Below are 6,714 nucleotides of genomic sequence, written 5' to 3'. Positions count from 1 at the left end.
TTGTTATTGATTTATAAATAATTGCATTGTGGTCAGAACGTGAGTATGCTATAGCTTGGGCAAGTTATATCCTATCTCTACCTTAGTTTTGCCTCTGAAAAATAGTCCCTAGCTCATAGATTGTTGTAAGCATAAATTGAATATTTCTAAAGTGCTCAAAATCTAGCCTGGCATAAAGTTAAAATGTAGATAAATGGGTGGATGGATGGATGTTATCTTTGGCTGAATAATAGCCCCCAGAGATATCAGGCTAATCCCCTTATCCTGTAAATGTTACCTCATCGGGGAAAAGGGTCTTTGCAGATGCAATTAAATTAGGAATCTTTAGATGAAGACATTTTCTTAAGATTATCCACTGATATCTTTTCTCACTGTTCACCACCTCTACTTTGAATTCAGTTTCTTACACTTTTTTTTTTTTTTTTTGGTTTGCCCATGGAGAGATCACTTCTTGTGAATTCAGTCTTCCATTAAAAGGTAAACTGTCACAAATTCATTTCAGAGGTGTTTGGGTAATTATATTTCTTCTAGGTAAGGATTCTGTATGATGTAAGCTAATATAAGTGATAGAATAACAGGGAAAAGTCAAAATTTATGCAGAGAATAGAGACATACAGACTTCTAACTAGCACGGTCAGGGATGTGCATGGGACCACTCTGTTGTGATTTAGCTGGAATCTGGTTCTTGTATTCAGCTCTACTGCCAGGAACCTCCACCAAGCTTTCTATTGTTTCTTTTTCTATGTGCTTCAGTATGGATATTTTTCTATTGACTGTCTTTTTTAAAAAATGAACAGGTTATTTTAGAGCAGTTTTAGGTGGGCACTAAGAGGAGGAGTTCCTGTCTGGAGTCGGGAGGTATGCTGTCTCCCTCAACATGGTTTAAAGTTGGCAGAGATTTGAAAAACTCCATGCAATCATTCTGCAGGGCTGGCAGGTTCCTGTCGCACCCTCCTCCTTCAAGCTGGGAACTGCCAAGCCTTTGGCAGTGAGACATGGGCTGGGAGTTTCTCTATGTGGTACTTTCTCTGAGCACTATTAGCAGGATGCACCATTATTTCCCTTGGATTGGATCTTCTCAGGAATTCAGCAGCAGGTGCTCCACTAGCGGCACATGATGGAAATGGGGAAAGTTTGGCAAGTCTGGAATGAAAACTGGCAACTGAAAATAAGCTGCAGTGTGTGGCTCACCCACATTTTAAAAGCTACCAGCACTTAAAATATCTCTTGGTTTTGCCATTCAGGGGATAAGAGAGTTGTTGAGTGGAAAAGTGACCACCTGGAGAAAGCAGGCAGCTGAAAAAGAGTGAACTCTCGTAGGCTCTTGCAAAATGAACAGAGCATGGTTAAAAGTACAAATTGCTGGGCCTGGCCCCAGGCCACTAACACAGAATCTTGATGTGGGGCCTGGAATCTGACTTTTACAAGCATCTCCTAGTGACTGATGCAGCTGGTGTTTGAATCATAATGCTGGTTTAAGAGGCAAGGCAGCCAAACAGGCTAACCTGAGTCTTGAGGAGGGCTTTTCAGGTGAAGAGATATAAGAGCAGCACAAGATGCCAAGGACCCAAATCAGAGGCAAACCACTGGGCTGGTCATTTGCTAGCTATTGCTCCCAAACCCCATACCACAATTATACATATTCAGGACTCACATAGGAGACAGCGACTATACAATAATGCAAACAATAAAAAAATAATTATTGCGCATAATAGGGTATGACCTACAATGGGAAAAGGAAAACTAGGAATATACAAACAGTAGAGGGAGGGAGAAGCCACTGCCTCTGGGCAGAACCCCAACAGGTACAGGTCTGGCAGTACTCCTGCCCATCAGTAAGTACAGATCTATGCTGCAGTTTTCAAGTCATCTGCTCCAGGACAGGGTTTTCAAGCAAAGCACTAGTTTCCGACACAGGAAGATGAGTTAGTTCCACTGCCATGGGAGGCTCAGGGTGACAGGCGTTTGAGATTGTCAGTTTCACCTGGGTCCAAGCAGATCCCCTATTTCAAGTTTTGGGATCCCACTCCTTCCCAATCCACGCCTTACTGACTGAATTGCAGTTTAGCTCACAGAGACGTCAAACACAGCTGTGCATTGCAGAGCCAGTGGAAAGGAGCACACTGGAATCAGGAAGAGCGCATTCCTCCTCTATTGTCCCTTCAGTACCCTCTACTGATGAAGCTTAACACCAGGTCAAATAGCAAGGGAGAGATGTTCCAGCATTGCAAGGCAGGGCAGTGAAGGATGCATTTGGAGCTGAGAATCAATGAGCTAGGAACCAACTGGCAACAAATCTCACCAATCCATCTTCGACAGTCTCCACCCCCCGCCCCCCGCAATAACAAATACTGCATATAGAAATTGGGAAAACCGAACTATCAAGACCCATGAAGAATGTTTTCCTATTACTACATACTCATGGGCATCTAGGGTGACTGTCATCTCAGCTGCTTATGACTTATCTGGCTTTGGCATTAAAAGTTCTGTGTCCTGGAAAACACCTCATTCTCAGACAGAATGAAATGATATGTTGCCCTACATGCATCCTAAGGGTTTTCAAATTTCTGTTTATCAGAATTACCTGCAGCACCTGGTAAAAATGTAGGTGATCCTGTTGAAAATGTAGCTATTTTGGATGCAAACAGGCCATGGATTGATTTTAGAGAAACAGGCTAGTTGGAGGCTGAAGACTTTTGTTCCTATTCCAAAAGCAAAATCACTGAAAAGAAATGACATCCCCATTCGAAGATACAGCCAAAGTTCCAGAAGCAATAGGAGATACTAACAAATTACTAGTTGGGGAGATAGAAGGGAGGAGATAAAAAAAATTATAGTCTGGCCATACCGTGACATCCTTTTCCCCCTAACAATACCACTTTTCTCTTTCAGTTACAGGATAAATCATTTTTCCTTCAATGTCACAAAGTAAAACAAGGAATAATGGATGCTGTGAAAATTAGATATAACAGTGGTAACAATATAAGTACATTGAGCTTCCTGCTGGTGAACAGTATATATATATATATATATCAGTATATATATATATGGGGAATATATATATATCAGTATATATATGATATATATATTGCTTACTATATATATATATTGCTTACTATATATATATATATATATATATATATAAAGCTATGCTTATTTTAAAGACTTCCACAGGGACTGCTTTGGCTAATCTCAGAGAATCACCTGCCTAAATTAGTTGACTCAGAGATGCTTTTGCTATTTTCCACATTAAAGGTTTAACCTGGTCACTTTGGTTTTTCAAGAACTGGACTGAAGAGAACATTTCTTAATATTTATTGACGTTCTATTGGATTCCAGCTATCACACTAAATTCTCTAAATACATTATCTCATTTTATTCTCCCAACAGGAGTTATACCTATTTTATCGAGAAATTGAGTACCTGCCCTAGATTATATACACCCCGTATATTACATGGTAGCAGCTGGACTGAAATTTAAATCTGTTCATTCAAAACAAAATGTACTTAGCACTGGAGGCGCCGTGACGACGAAGGCGTGGACCCAAGGCCTGCAGTAACTGGCAGGATCGGGGAAGCACAAGGAAAACAGCGAGGAGGGGCATCTTAGACCCTCCAAGGCTTTCAGAATTTAATAGTCTCGGCTCCCCAAAGCGCCTCACTTTCCACCAGCCGTGCTGGGGACTCGATCGCTCTTTCCCCAGAGAAGCAAAGACTCTGGCGCTCGGACGTCTCCAGTTTGGATGGGGAGGGGTGGCGGTGACCCCCAGAAGGGCTCGGTCCGGGGAACACGTTTCCTCCCCACCTTCGCCATATCCCGGCTGCTCACCGGCTTCCACCGCGCACTTGATCCCCGAGCTCGGGCCCGCACCCCGCTCCACCCGCGCGCCACTTCTCCGACCCGGCCCTCGCCGCGGGCGCCGCGTGGAGCCACCCGGACTCCTAACAGTGGCGCCGGAAGTGACGCCAGAGGCGTGACGTTCATGGGACGTGACCGACGCCGCGGCCTATGGTTGGGAGTTGTTGGGAGTCGGTGCGTCGCTCTTGAAGTTCCCCGGGCCGCGGGCGGGGGGCGGATCCGGGCCTGGGGGTCCGCTCCGGGGCGGCTGGGGTTTGAATCTGCGCGCCTGGCTCCCCGGCAGGGGCGGCCTCCGGCTCGCGCGGGTGTCCCGGGCTAGGGAGGGGCCGCGCCCGAGGGCGCCTCGCGGGCAACCTGTGAGACTCGTCGCGGGCCTCCGGGAGAGGCAGGGTCTGCAATGGGGGCTGATGCTCTCCGGTCTTGAGGACCTGCCCTTTCGCCTGCCGAGGTCGTTTAATGTGCACTTTGACCACAAAGGAAAGAGCCGCGCCTCGGCAAGGTGAAGTCAGTTGCTATATTGGTCGTGCTTCTGGGGAGTAACACATGTGGGTTCAAACCGCTTCGAGGCGCCAGTTTTGCACTGCAGCGGGGTTCTCAAGTTTCAAGTGAGCAAGGAATCCCGGGGTGTAGGGCGGGGTTATTTATTTAATTTTTTTAAGATTTATTTATGCATACTAGAGCTGGGGTACAGGCCAGAGATGTGGGGGTGAGAGTGTTGTAGAGCAACCCCGATGCAAAATCAGGTGCCTGACTGTGGGTCCTCACCCGCATGCTTAAAAGGACTTATCAGTGCTCTACTGCAGGCTCACGCGAAAGGTTAATAAAAGGTTTATTTACAAGGGAAGGGGAGTAGAGCAACCCCGATACAAAACGGGGTGCCTGACTGTGGGTCCTCACCCGCGCGCTTAAAAGGACTTACCAATGCTCTACTGCAGGCACATGCGAAAGGTTAATAAAAGGTTTATTTACAAGGGAAGGGGAAATGAGGAAATGTACAGCTCAGGGAGAAAAGTGGGAGACAAAGTTTTAAAGGAGTCCTACCCAATCCGCCGATCTGGAATCCCAAATGGCACTCTGAGAGCTGGCTGCAAGCCAGGAGCCGTGAAGCCAGGAGGCGAGCAATAGCAAGCCCCCCAAGGCCCACGTGTTTGGTTTTTATATCCAACCTGGCTGCCCAACTCTACCCTCAGGTCCCAGCCACCCTCCCTTTGGTGGTGACGGGATTTGTCTTTCCCAATGTCTTGATGGCTTTAGTCTGGACTGGGAGTGGAGTCCACAAAGCCTGTATGGGATTAGCTCAGGACATCATTTCTCCCTAACAAGATTCACCAGAGACAGAGTGGGGAGCAGAACAGGCAGACTGACTGCAACACACTGCTGAGGGGAGCAGCGGGTGAGGCAGGAGAGGTCTGCTGCGCCATGTGGGTTGCTCCTTGACCGGCGGGGGATTGAACTCGTGCTACTGAGGCTGTGGACAGCCTCATAGTGCGGTGCTTAACCCCTTGTGCCACCTGGGAGGCCCAGGGCAGGGTTATTTAGCAAAGTGTTGGGGATTCCCTGCGTTAGGCAGGTCTAGGGTGATGCTCTTTGAATCTGGAGTCAACAGCTACTCCTGGCGTCAACCACTTCGCTCCCCTGTGAAAAGAGCTTTGAAGAAGGTGGGCATGTCATAGCCCCTCCGGCTACTACAACTAACTGTTGTTAGGGTTTTAAGGCCACAGCTGAAAGGAATTGTCAAACTACGGCGACCGCTACAAATCGTGTGGGACTGGAGAGCTAGTATTTGATTTAGCCAACTATGAAGGCAGCCGCCTTCCTCCTCTCTCCACCTATTAAATAAGAATTACATACGTATCACCTGGGGAATTTGTTAAACATAAAGATTTCTGGTAGCAGATCAGCTTCAGTGAGTCAGAAGGGCTGGGTATGAGGGCTAGGAATCTGTGGTCTACACAAGCAATAAAATGGGCTGATTACCTTTGAGACCTTGAAATGTGAGGCTTTCATAAATAGACCCAGAAAGATTGGATCATAGGTTCAGAACTTGTGGCCTGAATCTACCTGCTTTTGTTTTTGCTGTGAGTTAAAATTTCATTGGCACAAATGGCAAATTGGTATTACTGGCCAGTGTGAAGTGGGTATTTTCAATGAGCTGAACACTAGAATTTAATGAAATCTGAATGTTAATCTGCTTGCTATTGATTTTCTGAGTTACTTTGGGTTATCTCTTCAGCAGTGGTTCTCACATACTTGCTTAATACCAGTCTCCTACAGTGCTGGCTACAAAGACAAACACCTGTAGCCATCTTAAATCAGAGCTTCTGGAGGCAGGCCATGGGTGTTTTATTTTTTATATATTTATTTTTAAAGAATTTTTTTAAAGATTTATTTATTTATGCATACAAGAGCTGGGGTACAGGCCAGAGATGCGGGGAATGAGAGGATCCACCAGAAACAGAGTGGGGAGCAGAACAGGCAGACTGACTGAAATACACTGCTGAGGGGAGCAGCGGGCGAGCCAGGAGAGGTCTGCTGCACCATGTGGGTAGCTCCCTGGCTGGGGATAGCTTCATAGGTTGTGTCTTAACTGCGCCACCACAGAGGCTCTCGGCTATTTCTTAATGTCCATGCAGGTGCAGGGGTGTTATACTTTATGTTCTTCTCTCGGGAACTAATAAGAATTATGTGGTTTATGGTAGATTCTGGTTTTAGAATTTCTTGACGTGCACTTTCTTGTGAATGAAGCAAATGATCTGTAAGATTGCAGGAGAGAAATATTAAAACCACCGGCCCTGAGTGACTTCGTCACTTTGTGATGTTGTGATGACACAAATGATTTTATGTAAAAACTATAA

At 46.1% G+C, this 6,714-nt stretch overlaps 1 protein-coding gene across 2 annotated transcripts in view; it reads left to right on the top strand.

The window, feature by feature from the left end:
* The first annotated feature begins 4,157 nt into the window (after window positions 1-4,157).
* ALKBH3 (alkB homolog 3, alpha-ketoglutarate dependent dioxygenase) overlaps window positions 4,158-6,714 on the top strand; it is a 34,242-nt gene continuing 31,685 nt past the window's right edge. Inside the window, exon 1 of one of the 2 annotated variants that reach the window (XM_037522430.2) lies at window positions 4,158-4,358. The gene's annotated coding sequence lies outside the window, so the exon portion shown is untranslated. The remainder of the gene's footprint in view (window positions 4,359-6,714) is intronic. The other variant, XM_037522426.2, reaches the window with a different exon arrangement.

This window comes from Talpa occidentalis, unplaced genomic scaffold, assembly GCF_014898055.3.
Source record: "Talpa occidentalis isolate TD23 unplaced genomic scaffold, MPIMG_talOcc4v2.1 talOcc4.3, whole genome shotgun sequence".
Taxonomy (NCBI): Eukaryota; Metazoa; Chordata; class Mammalia; order Eulipotyphla; family Talpidae; genus Talpa; species Talpa occidentalis.
Note: the sequence above shows the minus strand (reverse complement) of the source record. Positions and strands in the feature narration are given on the sequence as shown.